Source organism: Coloeus monedula (assembly GCF_965178545.1).
Source record: "Coloeus monedula genome assembly, chromosome: 7".
In the NCBI taxonomy this organism is placed as follows: domain Eukaryota; kingdom Metazoa; phylum Chordata; class Aves; order Passeriformes; family Corvidae; genus Coloeus; species Coloeus monedula.
This window is the reverse complement of record NC_138787.1, coordinates 1730786-1753948: the sequence shown is the minus strand read 5'-3', so window position 1 is coordinate 1753948 and position 23163 is coordinate 1730786. Positions and strand designations below refer to the sequence as shown.

Here is a 23163-nt window from a genome sequence, read left to right as displayed (position 1 = left end):
TATGCTCAACAAACCACCACATTAACCCTTTCCAACCTGCTCCAATTCAGTTCTTTTCACGTTGTGATAAACGGAAATACGCTTTTATTCCTGGGAGAGTGTCCACATCCACAGTCTCACCCTGAAAACCTCCCTCCAGCGCTGCACCGAGGAATTCCAGATGTGCTAACGCCACCTCTGGTCTGGCTGTGACAGAGTTCTTTGCTGATTAGACAAACAGTGCTCAGACAGCTGATTAAAAAATGCTGTGGCCGCTCGGTTGTGTGTCCAAGCCTCGCCAGCCATGTTGGAGGTGGAAGTGTGCATGAATTACATCCCTGGAGTGTGCTGAGCAGCGCTGATTAAATGAGGCACGCCACAGCCCTCAGCATCAATTATCAGAAATAATAGGATCTCTGCACCTAGGCTGGGGGAAGGGGGCTGGGGCTGGCGTGTCATGTGCTTCCCAGAACATCTTCCCAGCGCCCGTGTGACATAAATAACAGCGGCCGGGCACCCCAGCAACGCCGCTCTGTTCTGGGTGTGCAGCAATTAAACACTGAGGAGCTGCTGAGGAAAAACTCCTCCCACAGCACAGGCCAGGGGAGCTTTTCCAGGTAATACCTGGGACATCTACCCAGGAAAACCGATTTAGGAGATCTGGAGGGAAGGCAAAGCTGAGTATTTAAGGATAAACTTCAACCCTCCGCCTGCTCTGCCTTGAATTTTCCTGCAGCACGTGTGGTTACATCAGGGTCAGGCTGGGGAAGTTTTCTTTTTTCCTGGTCAGCAGCTTGTCCAACAAGACCCCACTCTTTGGTCAGAAGATTGAAAAGATTTCATTAAGATGCACCTCGGGAGATTCTCAGATCATGCAAATTTGTCTCTGCCACTGTGAAGGGGCCTGACGTTGTCTTACCCTATGTGAAAGCAGCAATGACAAAAAATCCTCCAAAAGGGTTAAAAAACCCAAAAACCAAACCCCAGGAATATCTAAAATATCTATATTTGTATCTGTATCTATCTAAGTAAAATGAACTGGACACATTGCATTTCAAGATCTGTCCAACACTAAATTTTAAAATAAAAAATACCACAAAGTGCATGGATCTTTACAAAACACAGACTCATAAAATGGTTTGGGTTGGAAGGGACCTTAAAGACCTTCTGGTTCCAACCCCTGCTGTGGGAAAGGATGATAAATATGTCCACTGCTTTTCTATTTATTAAACCACACAATGAACCATCTTTAAACACCTGAATGCGATTCTGAAGTTTCCAAACAGTTCTGTTTGGAGCAGGAGGGATTATCAGGACATCCATATCCCAAAAAAATGGGAGACAGAAGATATTTCATGTGGAAACAGTCCTTAATATGCCCTTTTTGGACTGCAGAACACTCAGAAAAAACAAGCTGATGTAAAGGAAATTAATAAAAGTGCTGAGTTACAGAAATTTCCCCAAACACAACTAAAACTGTATTTCTGGCACAAAGAACAAACCCAACCAAAAATCCTTTCCTCTGCCACTGAAATCCTTTCCCATGCTCTCTTTTAAACCCACAAAACACTCTGAAAGTAATACATCAAATCATATTAATAGTTAATTACGTTTGGCTTCTCTTCAGCTTTGAACGTTTCAGATGAAGGGGAGAAAAAATGAAAACACATTCATACTTCTGCTCGTGACAGGGGAAAAAAGTTACTTTAATTAAACATTGCTAAAAATGTTTTTAGTTCTTTTTCTTTTTTTTCCCCTTGCAATATTTCTCCCTCAGAACTTCTGCAGCAGGGAAAGGACCCACTAAACGATTTCAGTGCCTTTCCAATACGCGATAAACGTACAAGATTCCAATCGACAAAAAGGAAATGGTAATTGGAAACATTTTTCTCAGTTTTTCATTATCTGAAGCAGAAAATTATGGCTCTTTTCTACACACACACACACACACACAAAATCCTTTTCAACCACCTAGAAAAATTGTCTTTTAATAAAAGCTTTAAATTATACTATCATATTTCAAAGGCAACGAACAGTTAAAGCAGCTAATCAAAGGTATAATTATTTAATGACTCTGACTCCTGCTATCTAACGGGGCTGGAATGGCTCGCCTGTGATCAGCAGACCCCCAGCTCCAGCTCTGCAAAACAAGCCCTTGGCCAGGAGCATTCCATCCACCCATTCCTAAGGTTAGTTCCTCCAATTTTGGTTGACTTCAGCAGGCCATCTGAGCTATTATGGAACTAAGGGAATCAGTTTGCCACCCTGCCACCGCTCTTTTTGTACACATCTGGACTAAAAAAACCCCACAAAATAACCATAAGAGGTTTTCCTGCAGAGGAAACGAAAACGTTTCCCAAACAAAATGGGATTTGTCAAGACCATCATTGATTTTGTTCACTTTTAATGCTTCATGACAGTTTTCTGTAAACCCCAGCTGCCCCACTCTAGTAATCCAAATGTGAAACACCTCCCCCAAAATGTGCTCATTGAAAATTACATATTTGTTTTAAATGCCTTTTAATATTTCTGTTAAAATAAACCTTTATTCATTTACTGCAGGGGAGTGAAGCAGTGAACAAGCAGAGCATCCACCTCCATTCCAAGGCTTTTCTCATGTCTTTTACAACCAGAAATAGGACAGGAATAACCTGGAATCATCAGGTATTAATTACCAGAGCTACCCAGGAGCGTACAGCACACCTTGGCTTATTTTTGGTTTATAACAGAGCAGTTTGTGTCATTGCATCTGAGCCTCGAACCCTAAATATGAACTTCTATTATGCTTCTCCTGTTGTACTGAATTCCTTTTATTCCTTTTTTTTTTGGCTACACAATTAGATTTCACAGAATCACAGAACCATTAAGGTTGGAAAAGACCTCCCAAGACTATCAAGTCCAACATTTGACCAAATGCCACAAAGCCCCTACAGCAAAGTGCCACAAACACTCCTTTTTTGAACACTTCCAGGGATGGTGACTCCACCACTTCCCTGGGCAGCCTGTTCCATCTCATCCAAGACACTGGACCCTCTGCAATTTCAAAGATATTCACATTTCTATCCAATTATCTTGATGCTGGGATCAGTCTCGTGCTTGTCATCAGGATCACGGGAGCTCAGGTGACACCAGCACCTGGGGTAGCACTGGAAACCAGACACGGCGAGGGAGCTGCCCCTGCCAGCCCGGCACCTTGCAGCCAAAGGTGACTCCAGGATCAAAGGGGACACCCAGGGACACTACACCTGGCGGGAGTGGCACCTGTGACAACAAACCCTGCTTGATGGGACATCAAAACCACCTTCCTGGCAAAGCTGCCGTTGTCACGGAATAGCTCGGGTTGGAAGGGGCCTTTTGGAGGTCATCCCGTCCAACCTCCCTGCAAGAACAATTACAGAACATAAAATGCACCTCCACTAAACCCCACTCCTTGCATTTGGGGAGGAGATCAGCAAAAAAGCATCGTGTGGGGCAGCTGAAGAGGAAGGAGAATTTGGGGAAAGAATGCAGGGAGTTTCTGCCAAGGTATCTTACAGGAAACAAGACCGAGCCAGGACACAGGGAGCATCAATATTTATGTAATTCTTAAAGCTCTCATGTCCTTGAGATTTCTTGTAGATACAGATGATGAAGATTTTCATTTTCCCAATGCCCAGGTTAGGCATCAGTGTCACTTTGATATTCCAGTTTTGGCTTACTCTGAAATGTGAAGTGCCAAACAGAAATCAGAATTAATGTTATTGATGCCATGATGATTTTTTGCCTTTGCTTCCATACCCCTTTTATATACCTTTTTATAGCTTTTTGTATTCTTAGTGTTTTCTAGCCTACATTCTTAGACTTACTTTGTTAAGCTAGGAGACTAAACATCTTAGAAACCCCAGACACCAAGGTCCTCTCCAGAACACATTTTGTAAACTAAGATAGGACCATCCAGGGGGAAGGTTCCTTGGGGAGGGGGCTCACTTGAGCCTCTCATTGGGGAATCTTTGATAGATCTGCTAATTAGTAAGATCTATAATGTTATACTCGATCTATCGTGTGTGTGCATTGTGGGGCGCATTCTGGCCCATTCCACCTGGGCGTGGTGCAGCTAAGGATCCTTATAATAAATACAGAGGTAAAAGCCTTTTCTCCCTTCTAACTGTGTCTGACTCCTGATTTTAAGACCAGGAAAAGGCATCTTTATCATCTCCCATCTTGCTCAGCTATTTCACCCACACCATCCACCCTACTGCAAAAGGTAAGTTCACACTAGGTAAATAAAAACTGAGGCACACAACAACATACAAACCCCATATGTGTGTATATGTAAATATACACATATGTACATAAACATGAATTCTTTGTGAATTTTCATCACTCGTGAAAATAAGCAGGAGCCAACCTGCCAGTGTCAGGTGTTAATAGTGCTGCATATTGCTCTGCTTGTGGTGCAACTTCCCATGTTAAGAGTAGGGATTCCTCACTGGAAAAATTCTGGTTGGAGAGATTTATTGTGTCAAGGCCTTTCCCTACAAAGCACTCAGCCACCTGTGATGATTATTTCCCTACAAACCTGAATGCTCATGCTAAGACAGGAAGGTCACCACAAAATCATTTAGGCTGGAAAAGACCTTTATGACCATCTTTTTGCCTGAGCTTCAGCATCACCCTGCACTGACAGAGAAGGAGACTGCCAGTTCCTTCCCTTGGCTAAACTGGAAAACACAGACCTGCAGATGTTGGGTCCTACAAGACAAGGACAACCTGAGCATGGAGGATTCACTGCAACTCTGAGTTTGGTAGAAGTTCCCACCCAGTAGTGCACCCACAACACCTGCACGTAGCTGTGCTAGCAGGAACTAGCACAGGACACACGGAATGGTTTGAAACTGCCAGAGGGAAACTGGGATTTTGGGAAGGAATTGTTCCCTGGGAGGGTGGGCAGGCCCTGGCACAGGGTGCCCAGAGAAGCTGGGGCTGCCCCTGCATCCCTTCAAGTGTCCAAGGCCAGGCTGGACATTGGGGCTTGGAGCAGCCTGGGACAGTGGGAGGTGTCCCTGCCCATGGCAGGGGGTGGCACTGGATGGGCTTTAAGGTCCCTTCCAAGCCAAACCATTTTAGGATAAATCTATTAATTTGCATTCTAGAACTCCTCAGGGCCTGCACAATTAAACAGCCACCTCAAAGCCAGCAATGGGACAAAGCAGCACGGAATTTTCACAAGGAGTTTACAAACTTGCCAACTTATCTTCCCGAACTCATTGCTCAAGCAGTGGTTACTGCACAGGTCTCAATCTCTTTGGGGAGGGATTCTTATCCCAGCTCTCTTCCCTGGGAGAAATTAAGTACCAAGACATCCAGTGGGAACAGAAAAATTCTTTCCAATTCAGATTCAGCATTTTGTCTCCTCTCCGCAGACTGCATTTCCAAGGGCTTCACACACAGGAAGCTGCTATCACCTATGGCTGTGTTGGGTGGGGCTCCTCAGATTTGATGTTAATTTGCACAGTACCAGTGAAAAATGTAAAAATCATTAAGTTGAAGATGCTTGTGATTTGCTATTACCCAACATCTGGCCAGATCTTTGCACAGATCCAACCATCTCAGGGTTGTGGCTGCTCTTACACGAAGGTTGTCATCCCTGTAATTCAACTTTTGTAATTTGACTTTTTTTTTCCAAAAGCTGCGGTTGCTGGAAATCCCTGGGGAGCTGCTGTGGTTAGCTCTGGAATGAAGGCAGGAAAACGAGGATGGGATTTGCAAAAGAGATTTGCTACTTGCATATTTTGAACGTGGTGTGTTAAAGGCAGGGCCCACACAAACACCACGTGGCTGAGGGACCAAGCCATGAATTAAGAGACTCGCACCAAAGTCGTGCTGCCTTTCACCTTCCAGCAAAAGCCTGAGTAACAACTGCATCTGGCCTGTGAAGATAAATACTAAATCCTGAATTTACATCAGCTGCTGGTGTCACAGGCTCCCTTACAAGCCACAGCTCCCAGTTGTTAACTACTAACTGGCTCAACCACAACGCCTGCTACTAATCGCTTATTGAATAATGGAAGTGACACAACTGATAAAAGGTTTCAATCCTGGAAAAAAATGATTTATAGTATTTCACTCTACTGGCACTGTTATTTGTATGACAAATGGTTGGACAGGCACCAGTTAATCTCCACACACCTCCAACTCGGATGTGGCAGCTCCTGCCGGAGCATCCAAATAATCAGGCCCTGCTAACAACGCAGCCACAGCGGTGTGAGGGGCTGAATGCTGGCATTTCATCAAGGCTGAGCCCCAAATCAATTTACCCCATGGATTTTATTTTTTGGTGGTGGTGGGGGGCAGGGAGAGCATGGCTAGGAAGAGGAGTATCCTGATAAAAGTGGGAAGGCACAGCTTGGGAGACCGGCCCCGCTCCTTCAGCATGGAGAAGAAATCACCAATACCCGTGAGGCATCAATGATTTCAGAAAGCTCCAGACCCTTTATGGATTTTTCCTGATGGCCAAAGCCGAACTGCAGCATCATCCACAGCTGTCAGACTGTTATGTTGCAGTGTAATATCACTGTGCACTGCAAATCCCAGCTTCCCCTCAGCTGGGAGAGAGGGACAGGGCTGCTTCTGAGGCAGGATGAGCCAGGATTTCCCCCCCTTGAGAAATGAATGGAGTGTTAAATTTACAAGCAGCACATCAACAGCAGCTTTATCCCATTAGTTGTACCAGCAGCATCCTGCTCCCTGCAGAAGTCAAACCCATTTTATCAAGCCAGTCTTTTAAAAGCAGCAAACCCCTCGGACTGCTGAGCTTCCACGAGTCTGCATTATTCTCTTGTGTTACCTTCCAGCTTTACACCCAAAATCTGCCATTCTTCTTATTCAAAAAAATCGTTTTCACTTCTGTAAATATCATGCCAGCCCTGCCATGGGCAGGGACACCTTCCACTAGCCCAGATTGCTCCAAGCCCCAATGTCCAGCCTGGCCTTGGACACTGCCAGAGATCCAGGGGCAGCCACAGCTGCTCTGGGCACCCTGTGCCAGGGCCTGCCCACCCTCACAGGGAAGGATTTCTTCCCAATATCTGATCTAAACCTGGATAGAGAACACAAAGCCCCAGCATATGAATCTCTGGGTTGGCCACAGAAAGAGCTCAGTTTGCACACAGGAGAACATTCAGAGGAGAGGAGGATAGGAGGACCTGACAAAGCAGAAGCAGCAAGAAGAAGTTTCTTCAGAAGGCCTAAAAGATCTCTGGAGTGGTAAAAATCCTACAGGCTGCACTCCCAGTAGCAGGAGAAATGCAGATGGAGTATGAAGATGACTGATATCATGGGAAGCAAGGAAAAAAATCCCCCCTCACAACTTCTTTTTGTGGTCTCAGGTCTAACTCAGTGTATTTGCTCTTGAAAGATACTTGTGATAATGTGGCATTAAAAATTGCTCAGCTTTTTATCCCCTGACAATCTCCTGTGAGAGACTTGGACAACTCTGTTCCTTTGCCAATGGAAATCACTTTCTAACCATATCACATATCAGCCTTCCTGGGATTTCACACTGGATCCACATGATGGTAAATAATACACAGATTCTTCAGGATCTCTTCCCTCTTTTCAGCTACAAGCATAATACCCTTTTTTGATTTTTCCAATTCTCTGCAACATTCCCACTACTACAAAATCCCTTCAAAATTATATGACCTTTCCACGTGGAGCGAACTCACAGGTACAGAAATGGCACAAAAAACTCCCACAACACACCAACACAAAACTACTGCAAAAACACTGTGCAATCAAATGAAAAAAAAGGTTGGTACAGATTATCTCCTTTAATGGGTGTACCTGGACTTGCTTGGTGGGCAAGAACAAACGGGTTTGGTAAAGAAAATAAGCATGAAAAAACAGGCAGAACAAGGTGCAATCAAAAGCTTGTGAGAAAATCAGAGCTACCAGCCAGACACTGCACTCCTGGGCTCTCCCAGAGCAACAGAACTTTGTCCTCAGGTGAGCTGTAATGTCACGGAGAGGATACAAACCCCTTAAAAATGCTGTGCCAAATACAGTCAGCTTTTCCTGCTTGGAAGGGGAATAAGCTAAAAAATGTGCTAAAAAATGATGAGTAATGGAGTCATGCTCTCAGGTTCCTGTAAGTGGTAAAGAGGAGAACCTCATCTTACTGATTGGTGCAGCACAGGGAAGCAGATTCACCCAAAAAATGGAGGGGAAATCAAGGAACCTGTCCCCAGAGATGTACAGCTGGGATAGAAACAGGCACTTGGAGGGAATTTCTTCTACTTCATCTCTCAGCATTCTCACAGTTCTCATTTCAGCCTAGTCCATCCCTCCCACCCCCTTGCAAAAGTGGCTGGACTTCTGACTAAAATTACCATTATGGAGGTGTCTGGCAGTACCTTTTACTTGCAGATAAAAATCTCCATCACCTCTTTCCACAAAGCTTTTTAGGAGGGGAAAAAAAAGGAGATGATAAAAAAAAAAAAATTCATTTTGAATTTGTCCATCAAACTGTAGAGTCCATCAAACTGGAGTTGATGTGTTAGGACAGACCCAGAAAAAAATGAGCACCCAGTAGGGACTAAGAGCTAGGACGTGACAATTCCCACATGTACGAATGTGGCATTGCCTTGAAATGACAAAAACCCTTTGTATTTCACAGGGTCTCCGTGATCTACTTCTCTCCAGAAGGATAACTGGAACGAACAAGAATCCTCTGAATGTTTCTTGTATATTCAACATTCTCCTCCAAGCAGGACCAAAGCCCAGCACAATTCTGACAAGCAGAGACTCAAAGAGATTCAACGTGCTGGCTCCTTTGCTGCTCAGAAAACCATTCTGGGTTTCAGTCTGGCTCTGGGGGACAGTTTATGTCAATCTTTTCTTCTTTTTCTTTCTCACAAGTGTTGCAGGTTAAACTTTGTGCCTAACAACCCTGACAGTGTCCCTGCACATTCTTCAGATGAGCCATTGAGTAGCATTATGACAAATTATGGGGCCTGATGATATGTAACAGGAACATCTCCTCCACTCAGAGGCTGTGGAGGAAACAAAAAGACTGAAAGAAATATTCCTGGCCAAAAAAAAAAAAAAAAAAAGAAAAGAGGCATGTGGGGAAGCAGCAAGGTTCATTATGGATAGATTATTCACGATTCAGGAGTTCATTATTAATGGATTATTTACAAGTATTTCCTAAGTGTTGTCAGCTGTTCCCCTGGGAATAGCTTTTCAATAATATCCACAACTCAAAGAAAGAATGATGAGCTCTATTGATATTTTTATTACTAAAGGCAGCAGGTAATCATCAATATGCTCAAGAGAAAAGCAAAGACCTATTTCCAGCCTCCTCCACAGTTATTTTTTCATATCATAACAGCTCTGGGCTTATTTTGTCCTCCTCAGTTGGTAAAAAATGACATCACTGCACTTAAAACCTTGTGTATATGGAATTTTGTAGAAGCAGATCCTGATGTTCTGTGACTCTGGGATTTTACGTAAACCTGCTCTGTTAGTCCGTCATTAAAACAGAAAAGAGAAAAGAGAAAAGAGAAGAGAAGAGAAGAGAAGAGAAGATTTAAGATCACACCATGAGTTAAAGTCCAATTTCCTCTTCCACACAGGAAAACCTCCCCATCATTCCAGTACATCCCATTCCTCCATGGGGAACTAACAGACCAAAGCTCAGCTTCTCACTCCACACCTGGGATCCAAAGTTTAACCATAAGCAGCGGTGACCTAATTATTAATGAGTTTGCCTGGACAAACTGGAGTCTAATTGTACACAGAGAGACTGGGAGATAAAAATTGCAGTTGACAAATCACTAAAAATTAATCAATTTTCACATTCTCCTTATAATCACTATGGATCCTCACACCAGAGTCCTAGGTAATCTGGCAAGCGTTAACTTACATTTTACCTTATTATTAAAAACATTAAGCACATATTAATCTATGATTTATTACAATTAGGTTTGTTGTAATTTAATTAAACACCGAGGCCTCTTAAGTATTCTGTGAAACTCAGGTATGTTGCCTGGCAAGTGGGGACTTTCTGAAAATAATATTTCAGGAATCCTCGGTGATACTTTAGAGATCTCCGAATGGGAACTATTACCATGGATGAGAGCTTAGTTTTAGGATGAAAATGTACATTAGTCACTGGGTAAGTATTACCAGACTTCCTTCCCTACATCCACATTTGCAGGCTCAGATTGCTGGGTCATTCCTGTGTGATAAACACCAGATCTCACCACAAAACTGTGTTTATTTACAATAAAAAAAAGCAAGCAGTGATTTCTGACTGACCATTCAAAGCCATGCTCTGAATGGTGGCCACCCAACCAAAAAGTGATTATGTGTGTGACAATGCTGATGCTGAGCCCAAAGTAATAATATTGCTTCCAATTTTAAGGTTAAGTAAACCATGAACTGCCCTTTTATGTATAAATATGTTGGTTAAAGCTTTCAAGTTGTCTGGAAACAGGGCTGGATCCCTTTGGTGTTTTGTTTGCCGCTACAAAAGCATCGCCTTGGCTGCAAAGCCCCTGTGTTTATGATCATCACAAACCTGCCACCACCACTAACAATTTTCAAACGAGGATTTAAATAGTAAAATATCCTTTTTTAAAAGATATTTTTCCCTCAAAAAGCTTGCAGGACCACTGCACACTGGGAATGCAGCCACCGAAGTGCCAAAGGGAAGAGCCGGGAGAAGCAGAAATAAGAGGGACCTGAAACAGTCTTGGAGCTGCCAATTCCTTGTCAAATGAAGCAGAGGCAGAAACACTCCAGCCTCGCTTTGTCATCCATCACCAGAGAGTGCAGCTCGTCCTCCCTGCGTTACAGAGACGATTCAGAGCAGCGGGGACGGGAGCCAAAGTCACGTCAATGCCGCGCCGGCCTGGACGGCCCCAGGAGGACGCGGGGCCAGCAAGGCCACAGCACCTCTCCTCGGATGAACCCTGCACCCTGCAGCCTCCCAGGAGACAATCAGACCCCAGAGGTGACAATCAGACTCTAAAAACCATTGGTTTTTTAAAAAGCCCACAGATGTTTCCCACATGCCGGCATCCCGCTCCAGTGGGAGCTCTGCTGTGATTCACAGAGCCTCACGGAGCTCGCGATGTCCCCGCACACACAAAGCTTTAAACAGGGGTGTTACTACGGAATCTGTTCCATGACTGCCCCTTCCCAGCCCTCAGGTGAGGAATCCTTTGGGAAAAGCACGTATTCCCACAGGCAGCAGGCTCAAACAACAGAGTCCACACTCGAAGGAAGTCAACAGAACCAATGAGGGAGAATTTCTCCCCTTTAAAACTTCACCTTTCCTCCCTGATGGAGACCAATATGGAAAAGTTAGAGCTGCCCTTCAGGTTTATTATGACTTGGGCACCAAAGGCTTGGTTCAAAAGCTCTCAAAGATGCACCAAGAGGCTCCAGACTCAAACCTTTCCCTCTCAGGGTGGGCAAAGGCTGAGGAGCACCCAGCAACCCTGGCTGCGGGCACAGGGATGAGCACACACAGCTCAGCACACACAGACCCACAGGAGTTTCTCTTCCAAAGGAAAGCGGAAAAAGATCCTCATAGCTCTTGTGGGCTGCCTGGAAGTAGTATAATGTCACTACAAAATAGATACAACACCTCCCTAAAACTAGGATCTGGAATGTCAGACAATAGCTGAACCCCAATTCATTGGAAGAAAACCCAACAGCTCTGTTTCGAAGAGCAAAAACCCACCAGGATGACACTTTTTTGCTCTGATTTCTGGTCTGGCTCCTATGTGGAAGGTGAGAACTGACTTAAAGAAGACAAAAAAATTAAAAAAAAAACCCTTAAAGCTGCTTTTTTAGGGGTGAGACTGGTCAATTTGGGCTCAGTTTTAGGGAAAAAAACCACCCACAATTCAAATAAAAGGGAAGCAGTAGAAGAGGGGCAGTACCATGAGGGAGGCATTTAGTGGCAGAAACACCTTCAGGAAAGCCTGGGAGCCTGCAGGACTGCAAAATTAGGAATTGCAGGATATTCAAATGTGAGAAACCAGAGTGGTGGCACTGAACAAGAAGCATCACCTACAATTAAGTATTTCCTTCTCTGGCGCCTGGAGTTCGATAGGCACGGCTTTAATGATTGTATTTTCATTTGAAGGGGTCTGGATGAAGGAAGATGTGACGTTTTTATAGGGGAGAAATAAACAGCAGCCTAATCAGCCTCTGAGACACGACAATCTAAATGAAGGACCCAGCTACCGACCCTTTGCCTCTTTTAAAGTACATGGATTTATCCTCATTACGGGCTAAAAACAGCCCTGGCTCTGCTTGGCAACGTCAGCCTCGTGCCTCTCGCAGACAAACCCGATGTTTCCTGGCACAGGTGCCAAAATAGACATGCTCTGGCAGCCTGGAGGTGAAACTGGATTAATTCCTAAAACCTGAATGCTGATCTGCTGTCATTTAACATGAACTCAACATGTGTGCTCAGCAGCAACTGGAAATGAAATATCTTAAATATTATCAAACGGTACATCATTAAATATAAATTAGATGGAAACAGGGGAAAGCTAAAAATTGACTAGGAGTTCAGCTACTCTAAATGGCTAATACGGCCATTTTTCACCTGAAGCCCTCTCCAATACAGTTTTGCCATTAAGCAAAAACCTAAAGAAAGGTAATCAATTCCAACTAAAAAGCACTTCTCCCGGAATGACTGCACTTCAAACCCCTGGCTGGCTGCCAGCCCCTACCCCCACACCCCCCCCACCCCCCCCCAGACAACAGCCATCAATGTTTCTGACTATCACAGGAGCACGAGGGGCCATGCATAATTGACTGGAAGATGGGCTAAAACTGTGCCCAATCAGTGTGTGATCAAAACCGCGTGGAATATTCAGCGCCACTTGATTACACGGAGCCTCGTCCTCCCGCTCTCCTCATGAAATCTCTTCAAGGTCCAGAGTACTGTAATAAGATCATTACTGTCAAGCGCTACGAATCGCAGGCAATGAGTCTTGGGATAGGAAGTCATACTTCACAAGCTCCTCTGGTCTTCCTTTTTTTTTTTTTTTCCCCCCCCACCCCCCCTCTCTCCCTCTTTTTTTTTTTTTTTTTTTTGTATTTTACTGCGTGTTGAGGCAGCAAGGCGACGAGGTGACAGATAATGATCACATCACTGTGTGGCAACTAGAAAGGCACTTTTAAGAAAGAGCACAGAGAAATCAGCTTAAGAGAAACTCAAACAAAAAAAATTTTTTTTTTTTAAAGGGCTTTTTTTTTTTCCCCCCTCAAAAATTAAATAGAATTAAACTGTGCAGTGTTCTCCTTTCATGAATTGTGATTTAATGTCATTGAATTTAATCATTTGATAGATTTTCATATTATCCCAAAGCCTATTACCTCACAGACAAATGGCCAATTTTCTCCAGCTCACGCTCACAAAAGAAACCTTTATTAAATTTTTTTTTTTTTTTCTTTTTCAGAGTCGGGGGGAATTGGTGGAAAATGTCAATGATGAGGCCTGTTCAAGTTTCCCTTTTTACCTACTGCTTCCTGGAGTTGCACACCACATACGATGCATAACATCTATCACAAGTAACTGGTCTGTAAAGAGAAAGGTGGAGGGACAGAAAACAGGAGATTAAAGCACAGGGTATAAAATAAACATAGCAGCAAGCTCAGCGCTGAAACCTCACACAGGGCACGTGGATGTGCAGCGGGGACTTCGGCTGATTTAAGGTTTAAAACTTGACAAAACAAAATGGGTTTGGAGTGACTGACTGGCCAGGAGCTGGAAATAAAAAGGGCTCTGCAGTACTGTCACAGGGATGACATCAACAGCACAGAGCACGGGACCTGGAATGGCTCCAGTTGTGGTTTTCAGCTGGAGAAGGCTCCAGTGGTGGCACAATTGCTTAAGGGGAAGGGAAGTCCACCTTGCCCACATCTCCAGCAACTCCCACCTACAGCACCTCCATCACCTCCTCCAGGCCCAGCACCTCCCATCAGCTCCAGAACCTCCACTAGAGCAGATTAAACCCTGTACCACAGCATTCCCCACCTGGATTTCCCCAAGCAGAACCCCATCCTCTCGGATTAGCTCCCTTTCAAACACCTTCCACTGGGAGACTCCTCCTCAAACCCATCCTTTGAACATCATCATTGCATGAAAAGACTCAATTTCCACAGGATCCCAGAATGGCGTGGCTTGGAAGGGACATTAAAACCCATCCAGTCCCACCCCTTGCCATGGGCAGGGACACCTTCCACTGTCTCAGGTTGCTCCAAGCCCCATCCAACCTGGCCTGGGACACTTGCAGGGATCCAGGGGCAGCCCCAGCTGCTCTGGGCACCCTGTGCCAGGGCCTGCCCACCCTCACAGGGGAGAATTCCATCCCGACATCTGACCTAAACTCACTCTTTCGGTCTGCAGCCAATATATGCATTTTCAGCCATATATTTAGTAAAACTGCTCATGTATATCACCACTCTCCTCAGTTTTGGACGAGTTTTTTAAAAGATGTCACAAACACCGTGACAAAGAATCAAAACAATAAGGGGCACAAGTATTTCTTCATCTACAGGTTGTTATTAAATCCATCATTGACAAAAATGTAGGGGTTTACAACTAAAAAGGAATTACCAAGTTGTTATTTCTACATGCTGCTCTGTGTGTACCTCTTGATTACGAGTCCTCATCAGCCAAGATCACATTTAATAACCCCTGGGTAGATCACACCTGACACATTCCCCCTTGAATTCCAGGCCTGAGCTATCCATGGCAAACCTCCACAACCAGGGCTTCTGAAGGGAATTACTTAGGACTTCCACTCTTTAAAGGAAGCTGCTTCCCACTGTAGCTCTGTAGCTCATTTCCAACAAGCTGATTGATGAGTCCAAGTGCACAGGCATCCTTCAAAAACCAGATCTTCCCTCTACACCAAAATACCCTGATTATTGAACTTGTGACACTTTGCCTCAAGAGGTCAGTTACGTGGTGAACAGGAGGACAAAGTTATACTGAGCACAATTACCTGATTTTAGCCTTTTCACTGGCTGCAGCTTTATAATACATAATCACCTAATTTTATGATCTTTTAATTTAGGTATATAGGTTCATAATGACATGCAATTGCCCTACACTCTGGAAAAATTAGAAGGCACTTGTAGAATAGACATTTTTATTTAAGGACCAGAACTACCAACTTCTCTAGCAGGAATAACAGCTTACGAACACTTCTTGCTACCTTGCAACCATCACCTCGTGGACATCAGGAGCTGTTTTCATAACCGAGGTCTCTGTGTCAAGCTCACAGCACACTGCTGAGGACACTAATTACCCAAAGCCAGTGAAATGCTAAGGTGCCACTTGTCTTCACTCAATTACAAAGCCACTTAAAACTTCTTCCTTCCCCCCAAAAAATCAGGCCAAATCCCAGCGTGGCACTGGATACACAGTGAGCCCTTCTGCTGTCGCAGCGCTCAAAGTGGGACTAATTTTTCGGGAAATGCAGAAAATAAAGGGAAGTGCTGTCTTTCTCTCACTCTCCAGACGTGCCAGTGTGTGCAACCACCACCAATTCATCCCAAGCCTCAACCTTTCCAGAATCCCCTTTTCCTGCTGACCACCACTGCGACACTTTTCCTTTCAACCAGGTAGGCGGAACCGGCCGCCTCTCCCGACCCCGGGCTGACGGCGCTTCTGAAGGGAAGCAGGAACCTTTCAACTTGTTTAGCCTGCAATGAAGTAGGTTAAAACAATAGATGAGCTTCACCTCCCTTGTCTTTCACTCCTCAGCATCAACATAAGTGTCTTTCAGCAGCAACCCTTTCATGTCAGGGAGGCTGCGGCAGCCGAGGCTCGAGGATTCCCAACAAGTGACCTTTCTGCCTCGGTTGAAAGTCAGGCTCTGAAGATTCGGGCTGGTTTTATTAATTTCTGCCCTCCTGCTTCCTGGGTGCACAGCCCTTGGCCAGGACTGAGTTTCTTGTGGATGAAGTCACAGCTGAGCAGTGGAATTAGAGCCCGGGAGTGTTCTTACAGGGATAGGGGATAAACTCCCAGATGCTCAAACAAGCACCTGGCATTACGGACAACAAATATGGGCACACACTGCTGGGTTTTCTTTTTAAAGTTCTCTTGCAGGCAGGAAGAACACAGCTACGTATTCTGCTCATTTTTAATGCCTACTAAACCCTAAGACCTGCTTTATTTGGGGGGTATTTAAATAGTTTCCCAATAGGCAGCTAGAGCAGAGAATAGTGGATCAGGAAAGGCTCACGACTCTTCCGAGATAAGCTACAAAATGAGGATGCAAATACTTAACTAAACACACTCCTAAAATCTCACTGAAAGCAAACTCATTAAACTCCAGGTTTAGGAAGCTGGGTTTTGTGTGTCCAGTGAAATTCAGCAAAATGGTATTTGCTGCAATTCCTGAAATGTTTCATGTACAGGAGGACCACACAAATGACACGACGGCCAACAAATTGGAGATGAAGAGAATTCAGCAGCAGCCCTAAATGAATTACAAACCTATTTGAAACCTCCCAACCTTCCTAGTAATCTGCTCATCCTGCCAACCCCTCCAGTTCCAAATAAATGCTTCGTTTCTTCATTCAGCATTGTAGTCAAAATGCCACTTTTGTATCCCTCTCTCTTTAAGCACTGAGTATTTTTTAAAACGATGAACTTTCTAAAACTTCAGGCACTTAAAAGAGACCAGAAATAGAAACAAAACCTGCTCTCACTAAACCCTCCATCACAAGAGGCACAGAAATAGTACCCGACAGGATGGGAACATACTCCTCTTCTGTATGACTTGGGTCTGCTTTTGGGATTTTGAATTTTATATTTATGTATTTATTTTTTTAGAGGGGAAAAGCTTAAGATATCCCTTATCATTGTAAGGAGAGTATAACTGAAAAAAAGAAGAAGAAAAAAAAAAGAGTAGGAAATTATTAAGGAATTACTGTTTTCCCCTTCTGATTTATCTCCACACTTTGTGTTGCTGCTGTACCCCAACACCACTACACAGCAGGCTGGAATTATTGAGAGCTGATTTAAAGGGATCAGCTAAAACAATTAGGATGGCAAGATCACCAGCAGTAACTTCTGTGGGGTTTCTACATGGGCAACACCTGTTTGCTGTACACTTAATTATCCTCTAATGGACTGCAAACAGCTTTTACTTGAAGAAGTTTTGGTGCCAGCTTAGGTCTGGTCATTACTTCAAGCAACACAATCCATCCAAGGACCTCGACATCCAATGGATTCGATTCCAAAGGTTACAAACTCTTTAGTAGGTGAGTGGTTCTGCCCTTGCTGCAGCTGCAGGTCAAGATATTACATTTCACATCTTCCTTGCAGAGAAAAGGCAACAACAACGCTGTGGCTCTTTGTGCTGGAAAGGTTTGTGAACATGCTGTCCTCTGACAGTGTCAGAAGGTTTCTTCCAGACCATAAAAAGCCAAAAAAAAAAAAAAAAAAAAATCTAAGAGCAGCAGGTAAAAATACCCTCCTCCATCATGGTGCTTAATCCAGTGTATTATAAATAAATATTAGCATTAACAATATCAAGTCCATCTGTCAAAGGCAGAATCTGCTCCTGATTTTGCTCCTTGAGGTGTTTCTACTAATTTCCAAAAATCCCAAATGACATTTTAGAGAAATGGAATTTCATTAGTTTGGTGTGGCCACCACGCTTCCTAAACTCTGCACCCAAGGAAATGCATGTTAAAATTGGGTGGAGGACACCACGATGTGGAGCCAAGAATGTTTAGATCACTTCAGGGGATGATGCCAGCAGGTAAATGGATCACCACCAGTGTGCTCAGGGAAGCTTAGGGTGGGAGGCTGCAGGGAAAATGCACACAGGTGTTTCCATGCATTTCAGTGACCCTCTGTATTGCTTCTGAGCTATTCATTTAAAAGAGCAAAATTTCAGGTGTTCTACAGAGAACTTGCATTTCCCTAGCTCACGTCGTCCTCCTGGTTGTGGGGTGGCTGAAAGGGACAACAGGGAGAAACCAGATGAAAGCAGTGATGGTTTTGCTTATTGCTGAAAGAACAACTGAAAAGCCTCACTAAACCTTGTTCTTCCATCCACGGAAAACTGACAAATCTATTTTAATTTCCCACTTAACTAGGGCTCATTTTCAATGCTCAGTGATACAAAACACGTGTGCTTTAAAAAACAAGAGTCTTTTAAATACCTTTACCAGTTTACCCCAGGAAAAGCCAAAAAAAAAATAGGATTTCTCAGTAAACTGGGGTTTCTCCTTTAGCTAAAAGCCAGGAAGTGTAAACCTGGAGTTGGGTCCAGACTGCACAGAGCAGCAAAGCACCAGGAAAAGCAATTACTGCACAAGGGGCAGAGAACAAATACCTTTGTGTTAAGAAAACAGTTCTGAGAAGAAACATAAAAGGTCCTCCTTTGTCCTTCAAAACTTCTTAGAAACAAATGATGAAGAAGAACATGGATTTCTGAGAGTTTGGAAAAGTCTACCAAGTTGCTGCTCACATTTCCTGCTCCTCAAGCGCCATTTCCCAGCGGAATGCAGAGCTGGGGGGGTTTTGCCCCAGGATGCTGAGAAGGGACATAAATTCTCTTCCCTGGGAGGGTGGGCAGGCCCTGGCACAGGGTGCCCAGAGCAGCTGGGGCTGCCCCTGGATCCCTGCAAGTGTCCCCAGGCCAGGCTGGACATTGGGGCTTGGAGCAGCCTGGGATAGTGGGAGGTGTCCCTGCCCATGGCAGGGGGTGGAATGGATGGGTTTTAATGTCCCTTCCAACCCAAACCATTCCATGATCCCGTGGTCTCCCTGAGGGAAGGAGTGGATTTTCCCATCCCACTGGGATGTGGCTGGGCTGGCCCTACAGCAGACAGCAGTGCTGGCCCCACTGGCTGGATCTCCTGTAAATGTAAAACTTGGAGAGCAGGGATGATCCCAGTGCTGAAAGGCAGCCTGGGGCTTTCCTAAAATCCCAGTGATGGATGGAGGGGAGGCAGGCTCAAGCTAGCATAGCCATGAGGCTTTAAAACCAACAAGAGTAAGAAAAATAAACACTGGGAAAGATCTTTCTGTGGAGAGTATTTCCAAGAAAGCCTTTTAATTTTCCTGCTTGTTTTGCAGCTGAAAAGCCTTCCTATCATCCCTGGCTGTTCCTACAAGTGCAGCAGCACAAGGGGACCCAAACAGATGAGGCTCCAAGCAGCCATTCCTCTTTGAAACACAGCTCTGTCTAATCCTGCTCCGAGCAACTTCAGGCAGCATGGTGGGAAAAAAACCTGCTGGTTGCTGGCACCTTGCCTAATGTAAGCATTCCTGCTGCTATCCTCAAAAACACCGAGGGATTTTTTTCAGTGACAAGTTCTGCACAGAGAACTAAAAATTTCTCCCTGGGTTTCACTGTGCTGGGGAGGAAAAAAAAAAAAAAAAGAGAATTCACAAGAATCTGATTTTCCAAAATAGGAATTGAATTTTAATTTCTGTCCAAGTGCAACACAGGTGCTTCGGTATTTTTGTTGCCGTGAGCATTGTCTCAGAAAAGCTGCAAAAAGATCAACCAAGGAAGATGAAAGGACCCATCCCAGAAAGAGAGGGCTGTGCATGTGCAGATAGTGTGGAGAGAGAAGAATCAGCATGACCTTTATGGAAGGGCATAAAAGGGATGAGCATCAGTCCTTGGAATTGGTGAATCACCCTGAGCTCAGTGTCCATCATCGTGATATCTGAGTACTTGGGCAGAGGTCAATGATCAAAGCAGGCACGTTCAAGGAGGGAAAAAAAGCCCTGCAAAGTGCAGTGAAAATGCTCGAGTTTGCTGAAGACCAGATTTAAACCTCATTGAACACCTCAGCTTTGGTGCAGACGGAAATGAAGGAACCCAGAATTCCCGTTTGAAAGCTGACACTTGAAACGTGCCTGGAGCCAAAGGAAGGCGACACAAAATCTAGAATTACCCACGCCATTTAACTCTGATCCATTGTACCTGCCTGAACAGCGACTGCAGGAGGATCCTCCTCCTCCTCCTTTGCACGTGGAGCTCAGGATTTCCAGAAGGAAGGAAGGAAGATGTGGTTCTCCCACAATTGTCACTCAGGCTTCTGGAGCCCATTTGCAGCAAGTCACCTGCTGCATCTTAAACACTTTGATCAAAGTTGCATCTCCCAGAACATCTTCTCTGACTGTCTGATTTGGATTTGTGGTCTTCAAAAGTGCAGTAATCCTCTGAGGGTTTAAATCTAGGTGATGGTGGGGGAAGACAAATCTTTTAGGTCACTGGACAGATTTGTAGCCAAGCGCTGGAGAACAAGGAAATAACTGGAACTGAAAAGCATCTGTCTTGCTTTGAAGTGCAAGACAGATGTGAAAATTACAGAATCAGAATATCCTGAGTTGCAAAGGACCCACAAGGATCATCCCATCCAGCCCCTGGCCCTGCACAGACCCCCCACCAATCCCACCCTGTACATCCCTGTCCAAACGCTCCTGGAGCTCTGGCAGCCTCGGGGCCGTGCCCATTCCCTGGGGAGCCTGGGCAGTGCCCGGCAGCCTCTGGGGGAAGCACCTTTCCCTGATATCCAACCCAAACTCCTCTGACATTCAACTACTTGGAGAAAGTACCCAGAACAGCCTGAACCTGGTTGGACTCGAGGATCTTCGAGGCCTTTTCCAACCTCAACGATTCGGTGATTCTGCCTTGCACCAACACAAGTAGCAGAAAATCCAAAGGCTGCAAGGGCCCACACGCCAGGATTTGGAAAGAGCAACCCCCCCAGCCTTTGTGAGTCTTGCTAGGACGTCCTTAATGGGAATCTACAACCACTATTACTCTTTGTGAGACGCCCTTCTCCTAAAAGGACAGGGAGCTGGAGCACGCCTCATTGCCTTCTCCTTCAGCTCCCGCTGACAGACGAGGCTGCCTGTCCTCGCTGTCAGCCATCCCCTCCCAGCCCTGCTAGGGATTCAAGGACCAGCCAGATTAGCTGTCTGCTGAAGGATGCCCAGAGCTCTGGGATGCCCAGAGCCCTGCGTGGAAACTCCTGATTCTGCCCTTGTGGCCAAACCGCTGCTTTTCACCGGGCTGCGCTTGAAAAGAGATGTTGTAAAATTAAAGAGTTTAACGACCACTGGGGCCCTCCCAAGACACAACTGCAAATCCCAAACAGAACAGAGTGCTCACCCTAGAAGATATGTGGGAAGAGGCAGGTCAAAGGATGGGCTCATGCAGAGGTACACTGTAAAAGGAGGCATTGGTGCTGTTGGAGGGTGGCCAGAGGAGGGAACGGAGCTGGGGCTGGAGCTGGGGCTCCTGGAGCCCCAGGAGTGGCTGAGGGAGCTGGGAAAGGGGCTCAGCCTGGAGCAAAGGAGGCTCAGGGGGGACCTTGTGGCTCTGCACAAGTCCCTGACAGGAGGGGGCAGCCGGGGGGGAAATCAGGCTCTGCTCCCAGGAACAGGGACAGGAGGAGAGGGAACGGCCTCAGGCTGGGCCAGGGGAGGTTTAATTGGATATTGGGGAAAATGTCTTGACAGAAAGGGCTGTCCAGCCCTGGCCCAGCTGCCCAGGGCAGCGGTGGCGTCCCCATCCCTGGAAGGATTCAGAAGATGTGTAGATGTGGCACTTGGGGACATGGATTAGTGGTGGCCTTGGCAGTGCTGGGGGCATGGTTGGACTCCATGATCTCAGAGGGCTTTTCCAACCCAAATGATTCTACTCCCTTTAAGGCTTCCTGTGTGTTACTGAGTTGCCAACAACTTCTTGCCTTTCTGGGAGCACACTGATCCCATTTCTAGGAGAGGGGAAAATTTTGCTGAGTTACTGCAAGAGGATTTCAGGTAACACGGTGCGATGCTGGAAGGCGAGGAGAAGAGGAAGAGAAAAACAGAGGAGGATTGAAGGATGGACTCTGCAATCAGAACAGGGACATCAGGGAAAAGAGACCCAACTGCAAACCCCCCAGTGCTCCCTCCTGCAGCCCAGGACCACACAGGCTCCAGCTCCAGTGCCTTGTGAAAATAATCTCCCCAGGAGAAGGAAAACATACACCTATTAACTGCTCAGAAAGAGATTTTTCAAAGGCTCTCGATATCCAGCTGGTCTTGATTCATAGTGACTTCAACAAAATATTCTTGGGCCAATGGTGAACGCTCTGAAAAATCCCCTCTGTAATTTGCCATTGAGGTATGAAAATAAGTGGTGTAAAAGGGCTTCTTTAAAAGGAAGAAAAAAAGGAAAAAGGACAAATTAAAAATGAAAGGTTGAACTAAAATTTGGCTTCGGGCCATAAACTAGGGGGAAACTAACAGCAAAGATAGTTAAATGACTGGAAAGAGAACACAACAGGAGCTGTTATGAAAAAAAAGCTGATGGCTTTTTAAAAAAGGATTTGTATAGATAGCTGGGGAAATAAATTCCGGATGTGATAGAAGTGCAATTGAGAAATTAAATAAATGGAAAATAAGGATGACTAAGTAGTAGTTAACATGGCCCTTCTCGGTTGTATACTATTATCACATCTATTTTTAATGTCTCTTCAGCTGTCTGCAATTGTCATCCTCTTTTCAGAACTTGTTCCAACATTCTTTGAAACAGAATTAGCTGTTTTTTACTCTCCCATGCTTACAACCACATCTCTTTCTTACTCAACACTCCCCTTTTCCCACAATGTTATTCCATTGTCTCCCTTTTTCATCTCTCCTTATGTGTTGACTCCCCAGTTTCTGAGCCTTCCAACCACCCTTGTTCATCTTTTTTTTTTTCTGGAGCTCTTTTGGTTGAATCCTAGCATGTTTCTTTTCTTCTCTTCTAAAGCTGCAAGCATGTTTTATATCATATCTGGCTCCTGTACACATTGTTACCCCTTCAGAAGGGCATTCAACAGCTACAGCAGTGTGGAAATAGTAAGCTAAACTAAGGGAGAAAAAGAAGTTCTTTTTGGCTTCTGCTTTCTGGCTCGTAAAAAAAAGAACCCAAACATTTAAACTCTCCCCTTTTCCCTTTTATCCTCAAATAACACAAGCTTTCCACGAGCAGCTGAATATTCAAACAACGAGAGGCATCAGAAGTGCTGGCCATTCTAGAGCTCAGGATGTGCCTAAGGAGATGTGATAACACAAGATTTAATAATACTGAAAAAAACCACACAAGTTCTGACGTGATCTGGGGGCTACGGAGTGAACATCAATTTTTCCTCCTT

At 45.0% G+C, this 23163-nt stretch overlaps 1 protein-coding gene across 5 annotated transcripts in view; it reads right to left on the bottom strand.

Annotated features, from left to right (window-relative positions):
• The window catches only part of AGAP1 (ArfGAP with GTPase domain, ankyrin repeat and PH domain 1), a 306992-nt gene that overhangs the window by 54097 nt on the left and 229732 nt on the right, over positions 1-23163 (bottom strand). The window lies entirely within an intron of this gene.